The sequence below is a fragment of the Pinus tabuliformis genome, chromosome 6 (assembly GCF_031772625.1).
Source record: "Pinus tabuliformis cultivar Carrire ecotype Pingquan chromosome 6, CPIR1, whole genome shotgun sequence".
NCBI lineage: Eukaryota > Viridiplantae > Streptophyta > Pinopsida > Pinales > Pinaceae > Pinus > Pinus tabuliformis.
In genome coordinates this window covers 289965686-289987716 of record NC_142292.1, presented here as the reverse complement: position 1 = coordinate 289987716, position 22031 = coordinate 289965686, and positions in this window count along the sequence as shown.

Here is a 22031-nt window from a genome sequence, read left to right as displayed (position 1 = left end):
ACCTTCTCAACCTACCTCCATAAAGGCCATCCAAACTTCTAACCCCAAAGGAAATCAAAAATTCGATGGGAAGAAGAAGGGACAAGGTAAGAAGAAGAACTAGGAAGGGAAGGGTAATGCAAACAAACCCGACAATGGTTCCAGTGAGGGTAGAAAAGAGTTTAAGAAAAAGTTTAAATTTCCATGCAAGTTATGCAATGGATATCATTTGACTCACCTCTTCCCCAAGATTCAGGATGCTCAATGCTTGTTAGTGCAGCAAGGGTCCTCTAGCTCCCAAGTTGTCTTAACTAAACCTTTTCCCAAAGGGCAGCAATTACTTGTTGGCGCAAACTCAAATGCTGGTACCTTCGTAGGGGGCAACCAGGAAGGGGAAAATTCCTTAAATGTTTATATGGTGAAATCTCATGTCAACATTGCCACACAAGCATGGGATTATGGTGAAATGGAAACATCTAAGGCAAAATCTGTTCTCGAAACCAAAAACCCGCTTCATATTGAGCGACCCTCTGCTGAGTCTATATCTCAGATACTGAAAGGTTCTGCTAAGCACTTGACTATTAACCCTAATGCTAGGGCATCCCAAAACTACTCAATTGTAGAAGATCTAGCTCAAATTCCTTGTGCTATGTCTACATTGGAGGTACTCCAGTCGTGTCCTACTCAGAGAAGTTCTTTGCTTTCGGAAATTGAGGCAGTGGATCCAAAAAATTATTTACTACTCACTTTTGATATGTTGAATGTCAAAAAGATACTTCCTTACCATATGGCTTTACAGATAAAGTATACTTACTGAAAAACCAATATTTTTCGGACAGTTATAGATGAGGGAGCTTCCACATGCGTAATGTCTATGTCATGTTGGAAGGCCATTGGATCACCTTCAACTATTCGTTCACCCACTCTCTTAACAACATTTCATGGTCATTCTCATAGGCCACACGGAATTATCCCGGCATTTCCTACATTTGTTGGAGGAAAGGTCGTTAATATTGAGGTAGAAATCATTGATGATAACCTAGATTACAACCTCCTGTTAGGATGGAATTGGATTTATGAGATGGATGCCATAGTTTCATATTTATTCTGCATCCTTTGTTTTCCTCATGAGGGGATAATTGTTAAAAGTGATCAGTTAGATTATTCTCTGGGTGACTCTCGAGAAACTTCGGATTCTACCATTCCGTCGGTCGATAATCCCCTTCAACCTATAGACAATTTAGGAGTTGGGATGTACTCTTCCTTGATGGGTATATTTTATCTTTCCCCTCTTATAGCTAGAATCAATGCAACTTCATCCTATGAGGACCTTCATGAAAAGAGTTCTTTCGAACTAATTATTTTTCAGACCCTTGGACCTTACCTTCATCTATGACCACATTAGATGGAGGCCAGGTTGGTAGAACGGAATTTCCCATGTCTGCAACAAAACGTAGCTATCAATCTATCGTTAACTCTACAGACAACAATCCTCCTCCTTTTTCAGAGGAGGAGTTAGATGGTGATGTGGCTCCAGCTTGGACACTTGACCTACTTCTACTCTGGATTGCTTAGATACAGTTTTACCATATGACGAAGCAATTTTAGAAGCGATGACAAGTGTAGATCGAACATGGGAAGATTTACATCATCGATCATATTTTCTTCCACCATTGTAGGAAGTCGAATCCAAGTTCTCCAATATGCTTACTAGCGATGTTTTTACAGTTTCAAACCCTTTGGCTCCACCACAGTTATTTGCCGAAGGTAATATGTCAATTATCTCAAAAAATGTACCTACAAACATCTCTAGGAATCCTGACATTATAGAAAATGTCTTCATTGGAGCAAATTGTTCCCCTGAAGAGATCCAAATTTACACTGACCTCTTTAAAGAGTTTCAAGATGTGTTCACTTGGTCTTATGAGGAAATGCCTGGTAATGATTGTTACACAGTAATTTGTCAATGTTTGTCACCGTCCTTGTTACCCCTCTCCCGCACACTGGAGGACTCATTCCAGTACCTGTGAGAAGTGACATGACCTGAAACCACTTGCATTATATTCCTCTAAGTATGAGCTTCATATGCCCTGAAGACATCTCCTGCAGAATACCCATAAAAAGACCTCTTTTGCATTGGCGTGGTTCCGTAGTGTACTGCCCGCGCCAATGGGGGAAATCCTCTAAAGAGGGTGCGCCAGTTGGTGCTCTGTCTCAGAGTCGCACTCGCACCAACCCAGTTGGGTAAAGTTTTTAACAAACAAACTTCCGAAGGTTCTCCCTAACCCATTCATCAACTGAATCTATGTTGAGCTAGGATGGTTTTGCTTCGAATATCCATAGAAGGGAAGTGGTTTGCCACCTTTCATGGAAGCTTTTTAGTGATAAAGCCAATCCCATGAATATTTTGGTTGATCCTATCTCCTTCCCCTCTATCTATAAAAGCTTGTTCTTTTTCCTTGAGCAAGCTAGTTCCAGCAGAGTGCTAAGATAGCAAGAATTCCAGGAGTTCAAGAGATTGAAGTTGCAAGAGCCTTCTTTGCATCCATAAGGCCAAATCTAAGTGAGGAGATTCCTGTCACCAAGGAGAGAGAGGCTTGTTTCCCATCCCAACAAGCTTTGCAAGACTTGTGTAGCTGATCACCCAGCCAAAGGAGGATTTGACGTCGGAACTATAGTTGTATTCTTCTTTGTTGTTTATCAATAATAGATGACTGTCATTATGGTTCCACTCTCATTGTCCTTTGTAATGATTGATGTTGAGTTATATCTTTTCTGACTGATATATAATTGCATCTATTGGATTTTATGCTTGTATTTGTGTTGTTCTTTGCATGTGCAGGTGTCCAATCACGGGGATCGTGGGGATCGCAACCGGCCGAAGCAAAGGAACGAGAGCGACGTCTCTTCTACGAATATTAGCATTGGAATCCAAGTAGGTTCTCATCATCCACCTTTAATTTGCAATTAGGAACTTGCGTGATAGCATTGTTTGATTGTTGCTAGACCCGGTCTGGGCTAGTAGGGATCGCCTCTGTCTGAAGAGGGGATTTACCTCCACAACAATTTGGCGACTCCACTAGGGACTCGTTTGTTGTTCAATTTGTAAACTTTAGACGGAGCCTGAAGTATGGCCAGATAGCCTTCGAAACGCTATTGCTTTGCATTAGTGAAGTAGATCAACGCCACTTCAGTCAATCTCTGGTTTGGTTTACGAACTAAACAACTTGGAGTTTGTCTTGTCTCTTTGGTTTCTCTTGTTTTGATTGCTTAGATAGCTTTCTGGGATGGATGCTCTGTTGTCTCTTGCTGCCTGGTCTATCTGGATACTGTCGACCAAGCCTTGGACTGCTTGTTTTTATTTTTAAGCTAGCAAACTTGATTGACGCTCTTTTTTGCATGACAGTCGCGCCAATTGGCGCCAATTGCCAGTGTATAGCCCACGCCAATCCTCAATTGGCATTATTTTTCTACCTGACAGTCACGCCAGGCCTGTGAACTTTTCCAGTTTGCTTGTTTGCAGCCTTCCAAGCTTGGGTTTTGTGTCTAGCTACACCTTTTTCAATCACTTGAGTGTGTCAGAGTCTTGTTTGACTGGTTTTGAGTTTTTTTTTGGAAAATTATTAATTTGATTTCCTTTGATCATTACTTGGAGGTTTGTCTCAGTCTTTTCACAATTTTGCATCTTTTTGCTTTTGTTTTTGCAAAAAGATGCAAAAACAAAAGCAAAAAGATGAGTGTTAATCGCCTTTGAGTGTTTTTAGTTTATGAGTGTTAATCGCCTTTGAGTGTTTTTAGTTTATGATCTTTGGAACTCACACCCGTTTTTCTTGATTTGCACTTGATTGGTTCTTAGATTACATTAGAATCATCGTGTGTTTGAGAATTCTCTTGCATAGATCACACTTGCATAATTAGAATTCTCATTTTTATGATATGAATGAAAAGTGTGCATAGATTACATTTGCATACTTTGGGTGTTTGCCATTTTCCACTGATTTCACATTTTAGCCCTAGGGCATCTAGTGGCTTTGTGCATCGAGCCTTCCTTAGGAGTTTTGGTCTTCTGTTGGTCCAGTCAACTTTTTGGTTACTCTCTTGCACTTGTTCAGTGATTGTTAAACTTTTTATTGTGTTATTCGAGTGATTCTCTTCTTTTCGCTTGGATTTCGCTTGGCTTTGTTTTGGGCTTAGATTACATGGCCCATTGAGGTCTTTGAGATCTTCTTTTTGGTTTGAAGGACTGCCTTGGTGTTTTGGGGACTTGATTGCGTTCTCATTGAGTGAAATTTGTCTCTTTTACTCGGTGTTATTATCTCTCAAAATTTGTTTAGTGCACTTTGCCATTGAAAAGAAAATGAACAGTCTCTTTTGCATTGAATTAGTTAATGGAAATTAGAGCTTTTCATTGATTAGTGACTTTAAAGAAAAGTTTTGTTTATTGCCATTAGCTGCATTAGAGTGGTTCTTGATTGTTTATGGTCATTTTGTTTGATTGAAAAGTTCTCAACTCTCTCGTAGTTAGTGTTCATCGAACGAAATGATACTTTTTGGCATATAGCTTGCATTTAGGGAATTGTGAGAGATTACATATGGTAGGACCTGGAAATCGAAACCTAATCAAAGATCAACCGTAAAATGAACTGAATGAACTTAAAAACGCATTGGAACATAACGCTCACTATTTAGAGGTCTAGGCTAGAGACGTGCTCCGGCGTCGTTAAACCTAGTCACTTTTGTTTCACTTAAGGTTGGGTGATTCCTCCTTCCGTGACACAACAAGTGGTCTAGCGTGGACTTGAGCTCCCACGTACCGTCGAGTATATGGGGAGACCCCGCTAGGTTATCATCCTTTATCCACAGGAAGCCGTGTCTGCCACCTTACAAGTCGTAACGCACCGAACATAGCATTCGGGAAGATTGACTGCCGTACGGAAAGTCCTTGGTTTTCATATGATTGCCAAGGTGTATATGCAGTTTTACGGGTTGTTTGGTAAACTGTTTGCCTAGTTTCTCCAGAGTAGTCACTTTTGATCCTTTTCAGACTCCTTAAAAGAAAAGGCTCGCTTGAGCACTTGTCACTTCGGGCTCACAAAACATTTGAAGGTGACTAGAGTCACCTTTTTGTCCTTTTCTCGACTCTTAAAACATGAAAAGGTCAAGTTCAGTTCCTTTGTCTTAAAATTTATTCGGCCACGTTCACATTTACCCAGTTAGATCTTGTTTGCGTTAGCTTGAGTAGGCTTCTTTTCGTTCTCGATGACAACTTTTCTGGGTTTCACCAACCTAGGGATCCCCTCTGACGGGAACCCTGGTCATTTCACTCCTTTTGGAAATGTTGGTGCTCCTTATATGGTGACGTTGTCCCTCCCAGGGTTAACTATTGGGTTGCAGGTTCGGTTGTTCTCAACCTCTTTGGTCCCTACCGTCTCACCATCTAGTCAATCCGTCCCTCCGCCTAAACAACATCATGTTGATTCTAAGGTGGATCTCTCCCCTTCTACGCCCACTTCTACATCCTCATCTTCCACTTCACCTGGTGAAAGTCTCGATTCGAGTAACCAGGTGGCTAAGAAGAAGAAGATGAAGAAGAAGAAGGCTCCTAAAGGAGAGGTTACAAGTGCAGCTACCCCCTCGAGTACACCTGAAGTCGGGCCCCCTTCCACTCCTCCGCGGAAGGTCAAGTTTCCTTGTCGATTATGCAAGGAGGACCATCTTCTTCGCGATTGTCCTGGCATTCCCAGGGTACTAGAAGTATGGTCTCGCAATCCGCCTCGCCCCTCATCGTCCTCTGAAGCTCACGATGATGCTACCTTGTCAGTTGGGAATGCTAAGGGAAAAGGGAAGATTCGAATCCCCTGTAGATTTTGTGAAGGCAATCATCCCCTTCACCTTTGTCCACTCATGGATAAAGCCTCCGTTGTCTTGGAAAGTCTTACAGCTCCTTCACCCCAACGTCCCATTGGTTATCAACGTCTCTCTGTAGCCGCAGATCGTTCCCCTGCTGACAAAGAGATTGATTCGTATTCTTCTCTTGTCCAGCCTCCTCTTCCTGAACTTGGCTATGCCCAGCCTGTTCTAGACCAACCATTGGTCGGAAAGAGTGTCGACTTGAGTTCACCACCCGTCAATCACTCTGTTTCGGAAGAGCGTCACTCCCATGTTCTTCTTGTCTCCTCAGATTCTCCTGAGTCTAGAAATGACTCTCCTATCCCAGCTTCTCCCGAGAGTCCTGCTTCAGTTCCTTTAGAGCAGGGGGTCAATCACATGATTCCCCCACCAAGTAGTTCAGTCGGTTCCTTCGACTGGAGTCGTTTGACTTCCTCCCCCCTTCCATCCCATGTGCCTTTCTGGGTCACGGTACATGCCTATAATAAGGCGCTACCTGGCACTGTGTTGGATGAGGTAGCATCGGTTAGTCTTATGCCTGCCACTACTTGGCAAGCCTTGGGCTCCCCACAGCTTGTGCCAGCCACACCGAATCTGACGACTTTTGACGAAGGAACTAGTCAACCATTAGGGATCCTTCCACAGTTCCCTATTACTTTGTGAGGCAAGACCGTCTATATAGACGTATCGGTTACCCAAGGTGCTTTAGACTTCAGTCTTCTCCTTGGCCGTGACTATGTTTATGCCATGGGGGCCCTGGTCTCCTCACTTTTCTGGGTGGTTTGCTTTCCACACGATGGAAGAATAGTGACGATAGATCAATTATCGTTCGTTCGTCCCCGAGTGCCTCCTGCGCAGTTGTCATCCCCTCCTGGTTTTCATCCACCAGTTGCATCTGCCCCATCACAGATCAACTACGTGGCCACTTATCTCGTGCCTGGATCCAGCGATGTCGCCGTCGTGCATAGTGTCCTGGAGGCATTGGGCCCTAACTTCCAAGATGTTGGCCTTCCATCAGGAGTGGCACGCTTGGGAGCCTCAACTTCCTATTCATTATGGTGAAGTTCCAACATAGCACAGTTCCTTGTCTTGTGTCAAGCTCGTTAAAAAATGAAACAAAGTGTCCCGAGCATAGTTCTTGATCTTGTGTCAAGCTCGTTAAAAAATGAAACAATTCCCCCTTTCCAATCGCATCTTTCAATTCAGATCTCATAAAGCTTCATTCCATCCACTTTGTTGAATGCAATCAAGCTTGGGGGGCATGTACCTCATCCTGCGCCATTGCACTGGGGGCATGCACATTTCCAACAAGCAGAGTCCTTCCTGGTTCAAGCTTGTGTCCCGAGGATAGTTTTGATCTTGTAACGACCTCGTTAAAAAACGAAACAAAGTGTTACGAGGATAGTTCTTTTACCTGTGTCAACCTCGTTAAAATAATGAAACAAGAGCTCGTGCAATTCGAGCGCAATAACAGTAATGTCAACCTTCACTCCATTTTCAATGGACTGAAGCTTGGGGGGCATGTACCTCGAATTGAGACACCATGCTGGGGGGCATGCCCGTTCCTTTATTTTCAAGCATAGTTTGCATGTGTGTGAGTGCTTTTAAGCTTGCATAAAAAATAAAATCATCTCCAAGCATAGCTTGTATATGTGATTATCATGTGTGTTTTCAAGCTTGTGTAAAAATAAAATATGCGTGTGTATAAATACATTTCACAATGGGCCGTTTGTTACACAACTGATACATTAGATTACATTTTGTGTCAGATATTCGCATAGCATATAACACATCATCACATGTGAGGAAGATCCATCTAGAAATAGGCATATGTATATATATATGTGTGTCACAATGTTTGCACCACGTGCATTATATAGTTCAAAAAATAGTACATGTTCATCTTGATACATCCGAAGACGACATGTCCCTCAAAAAATATGCATAAAAGAAGCCTAGAAGTCTAATCGCGGTGGTGCTCATGATAGCACGTCACCGCGCGCACCAAGCATCTCAACAGACAATGGATACGACTCGGCACCCCCACTGTGTGCCTCTGGTATGCAAAGGGCACATCCACCAGTCTAGCGTAATCCGGAATCCCTCGAGTGAGTCCCTCGAGATTCTAAACCAGCTCTTCCCCCATGGCACCTTCTGCTTGAGGGTCAGCTGCGGGCTAGACCCTCCGCGCTACGGGAGACAAGCCAGCTGGTCGCTCTGGGCCAACATCTGCATATACATACAACTGTCATCAGAACACACATGTATTGACAAAAACAAAAAATACATAAAACATAAAAAAACAAAGAGATCATACCCTACTCCTCGTCCCACCCCTCTCCCTCTAGCAGTGAGAGATCTGGATCCTCGGTGAAATCAGTCCCCGCGTATGGTCAATCCTCCACCGTAATCAGCTGACGGCGGAGCCATATAAAGAACTCGGGCCGCCAAGACATCTGCTGGCCCCCTCCTCCTCTAGGCATCAGTGCTGCCCAGTGAGCCATCTTAGGCTCTCGTGCCAATGGATCAGCCACTATAGCTCCCTGAATCTGAAAAATGGGTAATCGTTCCAAGAAGAATGACACCACAATTGAGCCGTACCTGAACTATTTCACTCCTCCTTGCTTACACTTTGTAAGCTGCCTCTTGATATTGGTGGTCACCGTTGTGGCCCAGTCAAAAATGGTGGGGTTGAGGCATTATGTCGCTAGTAGCAGATGATTCTTTCTCACCTCATGGGGCACCTGTACCTCGGCTGTACGAGTGATGATGAACAGTATCACCCTGAGAACCAAGTTCGGAACGGTGGGGATATCCACCTTGGCACTGTTTTTACCAAATTGTGCCCCTGGACACACTCGGTCCATCACTTCACTCATCTTCTCCCCGGAAGGTCTACTTCCGGTCAAGATGGGCCTCGCCCCTCTCCGTGAAAACCTAGTGATGAAATATACATCGGACACGTCAAGCTCTAATGCTTGGTCCCGTAAGCGGAATACTTGGTCATCAACATCCCAAGTGTCAACTATAAACTGCAATAGCTCGGGCTGAGCTCGCAGGTAAGATGTGAGGAAGAATTTCTTGAGACCATAGTCTCTTAAGGCGTTCATGCATCCCTCGTCCTCTATAGCCAAGGCATCTACGGCATCATGTTCCCTTTCTTTCCATTCCACCACCATTTTGCCTGTTTTCCTGCGCCCATAAGGATGAATAAATCACTATTAGAACACTAGTAAGCCTACAATCCAGACAAATGTAAAATGCAATGGGAAATTTCAAAGGAAAAATTAGGCTGCGCGGTTGGCGCGACTGTTTCTAAAATAGTCGCGCCAATGGACGCGACCCCTTTAGAAAAATCGCCCCATTAGCGCGGGTCTATGCCGCGGCCCTAAATTTTGAAATCCTCCTTGCAGAGGCTCAATCAGGGAACAAAAAGCATGAAAAAGGTATGGAAATGGAGCAGAGAAAGAGGCCTCTTACCTGACACTGGCGGCGCTCCAATTGGTTACCCAGATTTGTCGCAATTGTCGCTTGAAGATCGCACACCAAAAGCTCCAAATGTCATTCTCAAAGGGTAAAAGTGAAAAGTAATTCTTGTTTTTACTATTTCACCCATTTTATAATTGTTTTTGACCCTCGATAGGTTTAAAAAGTCATTTCATGAATATTTTATGAATATATTTGCGTTGAAAATGGATTTTACACACTTTTTTGTGCAACGACATGTGTTTGTACAACTTAGGCGACGAAACGAGCTGTATTTTACACTTTTTCAGGCTTGGTAAACGCACGAAAAAGTTACTTTAAGGTCTGCTTTCAGCTCTTTTCCAACCGTTTAAAGATGAAAAGATTGTCGAGTTCCCTCTTAACTCGTTAAATGGAAATAAGAGGCCGTCGTCTTTAAACTCTTTTCCGACCGTGTAAAAAAGAAAAAGATTGTCGGGTCTTTGTCGTTTCAGGCTCGTTAATGGTTATGAAACGACGTGATATCGATCGCTTTTTTACTTTTTCAGGTCAATGTCACTACATATGAAAAGTACTCCTCGATCGTAATGATCGCGCGGTTCTTTCGAGCATTGTTTTATACTTTTTCGGGCTCGCGAGACACAAATTTACGAAAAAGAACCCCCCTAGAGTTCACTTTTCTGTTGTCTTTTCGAACTCTCTAAACATGAAAAGACGTCGAGTTCTTCCTTTGTCAGGCTCGTTAAAACTTGATGACATCGGATCCCATCGAAATGATGCCTCACAAGCATATGCTATCCCCATCAAGCTTGTTAAAAATAATCGGGGTACTCGCCAGAAATAGTGGGGAAAATGGAACCATAATCATTATTGTGTCGGCAGTATGTCGCTCTTGAACATGGCACTTGTCTGCATTCGTGTCTGGGTGGGAAACTCTCATCTTGTTTTACACTAGCCTCTGTGGGTTTGGGTTATCCTATTTGACCTCTCATCTGCTCATTGCCTCGTCACCATGACCTTTGATCCATTGATGTCAAATACTGCCAAGTCCACTGTCATGCCGCCGATATGTTCAAGAGAAGTTGACCTCTGCAGAATTACAACCTCCCTCTGATACCTCACATAATTCTGATTCACCACAACATTCTTCCTCTGTCTCATGTCAATGATGTGGGAAATACTATGGCCCACCTTTGATCAAGGTCACTTCCTGTCGACTTCAGCTCATTATCCATGAAGCTGATCTAGAGACTCCCTTCCGGTGCCTTGGAGCCTGCATGCCTCAATGGCAGGTTCTTCGTGTTCGACGAGACGTTTTCATCATTGGCCTCCGATCAAATGATTCTACGGGTGTTCGACGCCAGCTCACTCATTCGCACGCCGTAGATTGTACCTATAGTACCTTGAGGGCCATTTTCATTATTGGTGGTACCTCTCGTGTCTGTTAACAGTTTTCACTATTGGCTAGTAATCAGACGATGTTCATGCATGTTCGACTCCAACTCATGTATTCACATTCCTGAACTTGTACTCTGTTCGGGTCGAGATGGAGCGCAAGACCCTGGATTTTGTTTGTTGGAATCCAGGATGCGATTTGTGGCTTATTATGATCATTACATGACTCATTCACTAGATGGCTGCGACCATGCCTGAGTCTATTTATCAATCCTCACTAGATGGCTGTGCCCATACCTTGGATCTAGATTATTGTGTGCTCTGTTATGGATGGTTGCGCCCATACCACATATATCATGTACTTGAGATATCAGTTGTACTTCTTTACGCAGGTTCTCCGGCGGTAGTGTTTTCAGTTACGCATGTTCTTGTACAAGCATTTCACCCCTCTCTCTCCCTCGGTTCTCATGCTTTAGAGGGCATCTGTTACACAGTAATTTGTCATCGTTTGCCACCTTCCCTGTTACCCCTCTCCCACACACTGGAGGACTCATTCCAGGACCTATGAGAAGTGACATGACCTGAAACCACTTGCATTATATTCCTCTAAGTATGAGCTTCATATGCCCTGAAGACATCTCCTGCAAAATACCCATAAAAAGACCTCTTTTGCATTGGCGCGATTCCACAGTGTACTGCCCGCACCAATGGGGGAAATCCTCTAAAGAGGGCGCACCAGTTGGCGCTCTATCTCAGAGTCGCACTCGCACCAACCCAGTTGGGTAAAGTTTTTAACAAACAAACTTCCGAAGGTTCTCCCTAACCCATTCATCAACTGAATCTATGTTGAGCTAGGATGGTTTTGCTTCGAATCTCCATAGAAGGGAAGTGGTTTGCCACCTTTCATGGAAGCTCCTTAGTGATAAAGCCAATCCCATGAATATTGTGGTTGATCCTATCTCCTTCCCTCTATCTATAAAATCTTGTTCTTTTGCCTTGAGCAAGCTAGTTCCAGCAGAGTGCTAAGATAGCAAGAATTCCAGGAGTTCAAGAGATTGAAGTTGCAAGAGCCTTCTTTGCATCCATAAGGCCAAATCTAAGTGAGGAGATTCTTGTCACCAAGGAGAGAGAGGCTTGTTTCCCATCCCAACAAGCTTTGAAAGACTTGTGTAGCTGATCACCCAGCCAAAGGAGGATTTGACGTCATAACTATGGTTGTATTCTTCTTTGTTGTTTATCAATAATAGATGACTGTCATTATGGTTCCACTCTCATTGTCCTTTGTAATGATTGATGTTGAGTTATATCTTTTCTGACTAATATGTAATTGCTTCTATTGGATTTTATGCTTGTATTTGTGCTGTTCTTTGCATGTGCAGGTGTCCAATCACGGGGATCGTGGGGATCGCGACCGGCCGAAGCAAAGGAACGAGACCGACGTCTCTTCTACGAATCTTAGCGTTTGAATCCAAGTAGGTTCTCATCATCCACCTTTAATTTGCAATTAGGAACTTGCGTGATAGCATTGTTTGATTGTTGCTAGACCCGGTCTGGGCTAGTAGGGATCGCCTCTGTCCGCAGAGGGGATTTACCTCCACAAAAATGATCCATCTATAGTCCATCATGAGATCAAGATGTATGAAAACACCAAGCCAATTCATCAAAAGCTTCAGCCGGTCAATCCCAGGAAAGAAGTAGCTATTAAAGCTGAAGTTGAGAAGTTGCTTAAGGCAGGTTTCATATATCCCCATTCCTCTAACGGAGTGGGTTTCAAATCTAGTCCCGGTAGATAAAAGACAAGGAATGATCCAAGTGTGCATTGAATTTAGGGATTTGAACAAAGCTTGCCCGAAAGACAATTACCCCACACCATTTATTGATCAAATGGTTGATGAATGTGTGGGTAATGAAATTTTTTCGTTCATGGACGGATTCTCTGGTTATAATCAAATTTCTGTCCTTCTAGAGGACCAGCATAAGACAACTTTTATTTGTCCCTGGGGTACCTTTGCATACAAAAAGATTCCTTTTGGTCTTAAAAATGTTGGAGCTATGTTTCAGTGGGCCATGTCTTATGCTTTCCATGATAGCAAACATGTCATCGAAGCATACTTGGATGATTTAGTTGCTCGTTCTCGAAAGAGAATCGATCATCCCAGCCACCTTGGGTTAGTTTTTGAGAGATGTCGATTTTACGAAATCCATTTGAATCCAAATAAGTGTGTTTTCATTGTCACATCTAGTCGGTTGTTAGGATTCATCGTATCGACTGAAGGGATTCGAGTAGATCCTTTCAAGGTAGAGGCAATAATTTAGCTACCTCCCCCATCTTCCATCTGACAACTTCAAAGTCTCCACGGAAAGGCAAATTTCTTGAGACGATTTATAGCAAACTACGCTGAGATAACTAAAGGATTTATGTGTTTGCTGAAGAAAGGAGTTCCATTTGTATGGGATGACTTTGCGCAATGACCTTTTGATGCCTTGAAGCAGGAATTAATCTTTGCCCCATTATTGAGTCCACCGGATTATGGCAGAGATTTCCTTTTGTATCTTGCAGTGGCAGAATCAACCATAGATATGGTTCTAGTTCAGGAGGATGATGCTCTCACAGAGCATGTGATTTAATACTTGAGTTGAGGTTTAGTATGTCCTGAACTATGCTATACTCCTATCAAGAAATTGGCCTTGGAAGTTATCCATGCTGTCCACCGACTTCGTAATCATTATATTCTGCTACGCAAAACGTTCATCTTAGAGGTTGTCAATCCTTTTCAATTTGTCCTTAGTAGGAGAGTGATTTGTGTCAAATACAATCGATGGATTGTTATTTTACAAGAATTTGATCTTGAGTTCTTGTCATCCAAGTCTAAGAAGTTATTGGTTTTTACAGAATTAATTTTCGAGCTACCTTGTGAAGAAGACATCGCTTATGAGGAAAATTTTCCAGATGAACATTTATTCCTCATTTCTTCACAAGATCCCTGGTATGGAGATATCATCATATATCTCCAGAATTCGAAGTTCCTACCTTCTTCCTCAAAGGATGAGCGTCAAAAGTTATGTCACCTTATCAAAAACTATGTTATCATTGGTGACACATTATATCGCAGAGGAGTTGATTCAATCCTTAGGTGTTGCTTAACTCTGGAGGAAGATGAGTTTGTACTCAATGATTGCCACAGTGGAGCTTGTGGTGGTCATCTATCAGGGCTTGCAACATCCTAGAAAATTTTGCATGCCAGCTACTTTTTGCATTCAATTTTCAAAGATTGTATTGAAGCGGTCAAATGTTGCCACCCTTATCAAGTCTATACTCAGAAGATGCGTGCGCATCCAACTCCTCTTCTTCCTGTTATCATTGTCGGAATTTTTATAAAGTGGGGCATTGACTTTACTAGTTGTAATCCACCTTCGACGGTGAATCACAGGTATATCATAGTGGCCATAGACTACTTTACGAAGTGGGCTTCGGCCATTCCTACTTACAAAAACGATAGTGAAACAGCAACATTGTTTCTCTTCAATCAGATTGTTTTACGTTTTGGTATCTCGAGAGAGATTGTCACTGACCATGGCAGTAACTTCTAGAACCAACTGATGACTGAATTGGCTCTTAAGTTGGGCTTCTGGCAGGAGCATTCATCTCCATATTATCCTCAAGCCAATGGGCAAGTCGAAGCCATGAATAAGTCCCTCAAGACAATCCTGCAAAGGACAATTGATGAAAATCGCTCCAATTGGCACATCATGTTGTACCTGGCTCTCTGGGCATACCGAACCTCGGTCAAGACTACCACTGGTTTTACACCTTTTCAGTTAGTTTACGTGTTGGAATCTATTTTTCCTATTGAATGTGAAATTCCATCCCTTAAGCTAGTTGTAGAGCTTCTTCCAGAGACGTCTAGTCTTGAAGAACACCTCGTTGATTTGGAACATCTCGATGAGTAGCGTTGAGATGCGGCCATAATAAATGAGGCCCATAAGAAAAGGGTTAAAAGTCAGTATGATAAAGATGTCCATCCTCAGGTCTTTTCTGAAGGTGATCTTGTCTTATTCTATGTCCAAGATAAAGACGCCTTGGGGGCAGGAAAATTCAAGTCTATGTGGTATGGTCCCTTTATAGTAAAATGAGTTTTGGGAAAACGGGCTTATGAATTAGTCAATTTTGAAGGGAACAAGTTGGCGGAGCCCCAAAATGGGCTCTACATTAAGAAGTATTTTTCTTAGTTCAGGCTTATCAATTGATTGTTTGTATATATTATACTTTTTATACATATTTGTCAGGAATTTTGTGATATTGACATTTTTTTGATCTGCTTTGGCAAGTGTTGATGGATGACTTGATATATTTCGGATTCGTCGATGGTGCTAGTCAGCACACTCAGAATCTTTCTTCCGCAGCTTGGGTGATTTGTTACCCATTTGGTCAGTTGATGGTGTCAAGGGGAGTATGTATTAGTCCTGCTTCAAATAACATTTCCGAATATATTGTCATTATTAATTTACTATCCGAAGCTATTTCTTATGGAATTGATTCGTTGGTAGTTTACTTGACTCACAGCTAGTAGTGTCACAGTTAAATAACATTTAGCGAGTTCAGGATCCTTATTTATATCGCCAATTTTTGAGAGTGAGAGTGTTGCAATGATCATTTGTTTATATTACATATGTGCACATTCCACGATTCGAGAATTCATTATCGAACTTTATCACTAATCAAGCATTAGATTGGCATATCAATCATTCATCAAATTTAACAAACATCAAAATTTTGGATCTGTATATATATCATCAAACTGCCTATGTATACATAAAGTGTTCAAAAAATAATATACGCAATTGGGACTAAATTCCCATAATCATGTCTAGCCTATCTATAAACCTGGCTTAGGATGAGTGGCTAAGAAGTTAACTAATACATTGGCCATATGCCGAAGTATGCGGACCTAGTCCTGTGGTACTCCTACCACGCGGCACTGCATCTCCTCAGGTAGGTCCTCTATGGCTATCATCGGTACCTAGTGAGTCAATCTCACCAAGTTTCTTTGGACTACATATAGGACCCTCTCTGTCTCAATTGTTTCCTCCTCAGCACCTCTTCCATGATGCTTGTGCCTTGGGAATCCATCTGGTCTCACTAGACCCACATCTGAAGCATGATCATTTTGTTAGTATTTTGTCCCGCTGAAAATATTTCTAAGTTCATTTCTAATTTAGAAAGAAAAAAATCTTAAAAATTTACAAAAACTTAAAAAATTGTTACCTATGTGTCCCCATGGTACATTTGGTGGCAACACCAAGTCTGGATCTCCTCGGAAATCCATGTCGTCATACTCGTAGTCATCGACTGTGATGATATGTTGGTCCCACCAGGTGAAAAACTCATCATCAAAAGTTGTCCTCGGCATATCCCCGCCTCCAAGGCGTTTCAACAAGTCAGCCCATCTACCCATTCGTGGATCTGATGGGCTGCTGATAGAGATAGATACCTTGGGATGTAGCCTAGGTACCTTCTCGAAGAAGAAGGAGTATAAAATAGTCCCATATCCAAAGTTTTTTGTCTGACCCTTCTGAATGGAGGTCAGCTGGCTCATCATGTTGGTTAGAAGAGGTGTGCACCAATCGAAAACTGTGGTTAGGCATTCCGCTACCAGGCTCATGGACATTCGTGAAGCCTAATGCAATGAAGCTGATATGTTTACCCTCACAATGGTAAACAACAGAATCCTCAAAGATAAACTATCCATGTGTTTTATTGGAATCTGACTTCCAATCTTTTCTGAGTGCCTAGGATAGTATATATGTACATAGTCTTCTACTAAAAGACTACTCCTTGTCCTGCCAGTCAAATGCACAACCTCCCCTCTTTGAGAGAGACCTGTAATAAAGTAGATGTCTTCCACCTCAATCCTGAGAGGCATCTGATTTATCATGAAGGCATCATCCTCTACACTCTAGTAGTGGATCAGTAATTTGAGCAGGCGTGTGTTAGCTTTCATGTTTGGCATTTTGAAGAATTTCAACAAGTCTCACCCTCTCAATGCATCTAGTGCATTTTGGTCATTCATTACCTCATTGTCAATTTTGGTATGCTCTCTCTCTCTCCATGCGATGGTCATCCTGAAACAAAACGAGTTTCAACCATTAGATTTTATGTTTGAACTGCAACTTGCATACACACAGGTTCCCTTTACACACAATTGTGTGTAGGGCCGTCGTATACGCAGATTGATCACAGCCAACCCGCGTGTATGCAGAGTTGGATTTTTTGGCATGAATTCCCATGGTCAAATATTAATAAAAAATTCTAAAAACTATCAAAAAACATTGAAATCATGATTTGAGGGTTACCTGGTAACTTTGGCGTAATTTGGATGGTTGAATTCTTCAGAGGCAAGTTTCCTCCTTTTTTGATCCACAACATTTTTCCAAATAGAAATGAAAAATTTGTGAGTCTAAAAGTCAATATATAGCTTTGAAATTTCAAAACATTTTCTCAAAACTTGATTTTTTGTCTCATGATTTTTTTTAACTTGTGGGCTTGGATTGTCGAGAATGGGTTATTGTTTCAGGATGTCTTTGGACAATTCTTCGAGATCTTATTTTGGTCCCATAACTGCTGACCCGTCATGGCAGGTATCGTTCACTCACTAGCATATAGGTTAGGGAAACCCATTTTTTCCATTGCATCTTTCATACTAGCCTCCATTTAGCGATACATTAGCCATAGGGTCAACCCCATCATGTCTTGGTTAGCAAACCATGTTCACTCGCTCATTTTTTAAATCCTGATGCGATGGTAGAGCCATCCTTTACATGGGCATTCTGGTTAGAAACTCACTAACATTGGTTGCCCATGTTGTTATACTGAGTAGGCTCGGGAATCCTCTTTAGTCTGGCCATGAATTGTGCATTGAAGACACATTCTCCTTGCTTCTACGCTTATTTATGGCCTTATACCCTAGATGTTCCTTTGTGCTAAATTGTACTCCTGCATTGCATTTTGACTATTTGCACATTTTGGCCTTGAGCTGGCTTCACTTGGACTCGTGTTTAAGCCACTTATTTGACCATGCAATCACTTAGCTTCTGCGACTTGACATATCCTTCAACCCGTGGAAGGAACATCCCTTTGAGTGTCCTCGACCAATTTTGCCTCCCTGCATTGAGCATGGGATTGTTCCCATCCCAGGAACTAGATCGTCTATTTCTCTGACACTCGTTCTTCCCACTGTACTATAGCATTCTTTTATTCTTTTTCCAGCTTAAAGAAAAAAACAAAAAAATTATATATTCCAAAAAGAGTGGGAACGGGACAAAATTTATAAATATTGTTGGCAGCTAGAGTCAGTCGTGTCGCCCTTGAAAAAAGCACTCAAAAGAAAATCTCTCCATTTTGGGTGGGATTTAGTTTGACTTAGGTATGCCTTAGCTTGTTTATTGAGTCAGTTCTCCTCCGATTGGTTACCTCTTCCAATCATATGAAGAGTTCACTCGTGCCTCCTACATGACGAACTTATACAGAGTTATCATATGTTGCCATATAGTCATCATTGAGTCATGCCTTTGTTCAAGGGAAGTAAGCTTGAATCAGCCTCTCTACGGTGTCTCTTGACCTATTTTTCAGTCGGCCATCCTCGGTTGTCAGTGTCGTGTTTGTCATCACATCAGTTATATTGGTCCTTTTCTCATGCTAGTTTGAGAAGGTCTTCATTGACTTCTTGAAGGCGGGTCTTATCCTTATTGACGACGACGTATTGCTCTGAGGGTAGGCCTAGAGCCGCACCCTGGCCCTATTTTCATTATTGATAGGTCACCTTGTGCTTAGCATCGATTAGTATCATGGGTCTTGTTACACAAAAATATCATCACCATGATTATTTGCAGTCAGTATGGGTCCATCATCACTTGTACTGTCCTCCTAAGCAAGTCTCAGACCTCAGCTCTTCAATTCAAGCTTTGGAAATGGGAGAAAGACATTAAAAATCAATGTAACTCTGGTTCCGCACTTTCTCTCATTGTCACCTGCGGTCCCGCACCTTCTGTGTACAAAAACTGCGGACCTTCCCACTCTGTCCCTAATGGTGTAGGTGCGGACCCCTGTGAAAGTCAAAAGGCACAAGTTTTATCTTAAAAAACTCACTTTGGGTTAATTCTAGAGGATTCTAGAATGAATTTTGACGTGGATTGTTCGCTCTAAGGTGGTTCATGAATCCCAAAAGAGAAGGAGCTAATCCCTTGATGAGAGGAGCTAACCCTTTGAAGGAGGGCTTTATCCCTTTGAAGGAGGACCTAGTAACCTCCCTCCATTGCACTATAAATACAGGCATTGGGCTGGTTGCTGGAGAGGTTAGAAGCTCAACATTTTTTAGGGTAAATGCTGGTGAAATCAAGACTTCCTAGTTGAGCTTAAGAGGAGAGATCATATACCTTTTTGGCTTCATTGGGGAGTGAGTGAAACTTGTCAAAGTAGAGGAGACTTCTTGCTGGACCCTGGGAGGAGCTTGTACAGCGTCAAGGCGAAGGTTGTAAAGTTCTTCTTCTTTTGAATTAATACAATCAAACTCATTTTTCTCAACAAGTATCTCATGTTATTTGTTTCATGGACTCCTTGACTTTCATGTTAAATATGTTTTATGATTTTGGCTTTTTAGGTGCTATTTAATTTGTTTGCCTTGTTTGTGTTTGCAGATTCGCAACAAAGGAGCTCATTTGGATCGAAGGAGCAAGGGCATCCACAAGCTTGCGTTGGACCTAAGGTAGGCCCTAAAAACACTTGTTTGCCATTGTTTATTAAAGCATATTTAGAGAAAGATAGTTTCTGGTTGGTTTGCTTGTCATTAGGTATTCTTTAGATTCTAGGAAGGTCTATCTTGTCCACAAGATCGACTTATTCCGTGTGACAAAATCGTGACTCCGCTGGGGACTTAATTGTTTTCCTTGTTTTTTACTTTGACTTGAGAAACTGTGTTTTTGTTTCTGTTTTTGGCTTGTTGTGTGTAAAATTGGGTAGAGTTTGTAGATCCAGGGTTATTTATTGTTTTTCATAGCTTTGGGAGAGGACCGCACCCTAGCCGTTTAACACAGTGTGTACCTACCCGCAGCTTGGCTTTTAGCACAGAGTGGGACCGCACCTGTGTCAACTGTGGGCCTGCGGACCTTGTCAAAATTTTGAAAAACCTAAGATTTCCTCTGTTAGTCAGCTTAGTTTTTGTTTAGAAATTGTTATCCACTGCCCAGACCTGCATATAACTTGTCAGAAGCTTTCCTTAGGTTGATTTCGTTAGTGTTAGGGTTTTAGGTGAATTTCCTAGGAGTTTTGCTTGTTGGGTTTGTTTTTCATTTTGGTTGTGTAGTGGCTCTGGGCGTAGAAGCTGTAGGGACTTCAGATCACCTTAGTGTCTACCAGTCTTCTTATGAGTCTGACCATTTATGAAATCTCCCCTTGTTGAGGAATCCGCTTTGAGTTTTCTCTTTACAAAACTTCGAAAAGCTTGTGTTTGAAAGTTTGGATTTTCATTTTCAAAAAGAAAACAAAATTGGTTGTTCTTGAATTATTTGTGATTCTGCATAAATTGGTCCTTAGCTTACATCCTTAAAAAAGACTTTTAGTAGGATTTGACTTCGAATAGGTTTTTATAATTTATAGATCTCAAAGTTAGTCATTTCCATAGTTTTGAGTGTTTTATAAAAAATATAAAAAATCTCTTTTGGAAAAAGTTTGTTTTGTAGTGGTTGAGTGCTTTAAAACGAAAAAGGGAAATTTTTGTGAAATAACTAGTTGTCTCGTTTTGAGTGCATTGGAAAGGACAAAAATCTCTTCTTTAAATTTGTTTGATTAGGAAAGATTTGTGTTTACAAAAGTATTTGCATTCTCAAACTCTTTCTTAGTTTAGAAGTTCATCGAAGAGAAAAAGATTGTTTAAATCATCTTAGGTGCAGTTTTAGTGATTTTGGGTCGAGTCTTCATACCACGAGTTTCATCTCCGCACCTTTTGACTTAAACAAAAACCAATAAAAAATAACGCTTAAAGTAAAATTCATCTAGTAACATTTTTATTTCTAGGGCTCTGATACGCCAATTTAGCTTAGGCTAGTGTCTTGGAGTAGGAGAGTAATTAACTCTCCAAGACAGTAAAACAAACAAGTAGTTGTATCTTGTGGTAGGGAAGAAATCTAATTGTTTCATTTATGCTCTGGGAAAGCTCCTCTTAAAGGAGAAGCACGAGATCATGTCCGAACCAGTGTGGGAATCAATCCTTCCTCATTGGGAACGACGCCAGATATTCACGTATTGAAAACGGTAAACCTCAGATTAACCATTGTCGAGGAGCCTGGGGTCACTTGTTGGTAAACCTTGGATTATGTCAAGGAGCCTTCAAGGGGATTGAGCTTGCTACTCTGCCCTTGCGTGCGTATCAGATCGTAGACTATTCCCCCATGTATATGTGTTTCAGTTGGTAACCTTAGTGGCCATATTCTTTAGGACTCTTCCTGAGGTGACAGTGGTGGGAAGATTCCACTGTACCTGGAGCAGACGTTGGCTAGACTCACTTGGATTTTCTGGGGGGTTCTCTTCACTCGAGACGGTTAAGTGGAGGAACTTGTGCCAGTCTATTCATTAAGCAGGTCGCCGGGGTAACTGATTCCAACCGCCATTTCTGTATTGAACTCTGTGATGTTGGATTTCATCACCAACTAGTGTTTTCAGTATGGAAAGTTAATGTTTGTGTGTGTTTGATCTCCTATATTCTTTAGGCGTGTGATTCCAATTTGTTTGGTTCTTTAGAGACTTTAGGTGGTTTTCATTGAGATTTTACTTTGTTTGCGTGTGAAGTAGTTAAAAGTCTTTAATTATGGCTGAATTACCAAGGCAGTCCCGTAGACTTCGGGGCCAATCTCCTGAGTTTGTAAACGTGGCTGAGTTATTGAGGAAGTCCCATAGACTTTGGGGCCAACCTCCTGAGGAAGTATCGAGCCAACTTGAAGGCTTGAAAGTCCTTGTAACTCCTAGAGACAGTAGAGTTGGGTCACCTGAAGAAGGAGAATCTTCTTTGATAGTACATCCTGATTTTCAACCGTTAGTAGCAGATTATAATCCACAGTCAGTGTCTATTTCCGAAGTTACCGGTAGCTTTTCATCTACTAGTGATATAGGTGAGGAACCTGAAATATAGGTTATGATCCTCAGTATTCTCAACCTATTATGGGTCAGTACCCCGGAATGAATATAGTGTGGGATCCATCGCAAACTCAATAGGTGTTGCAACCAAGTGTACAGTTGTCATCTCAAAATGGAC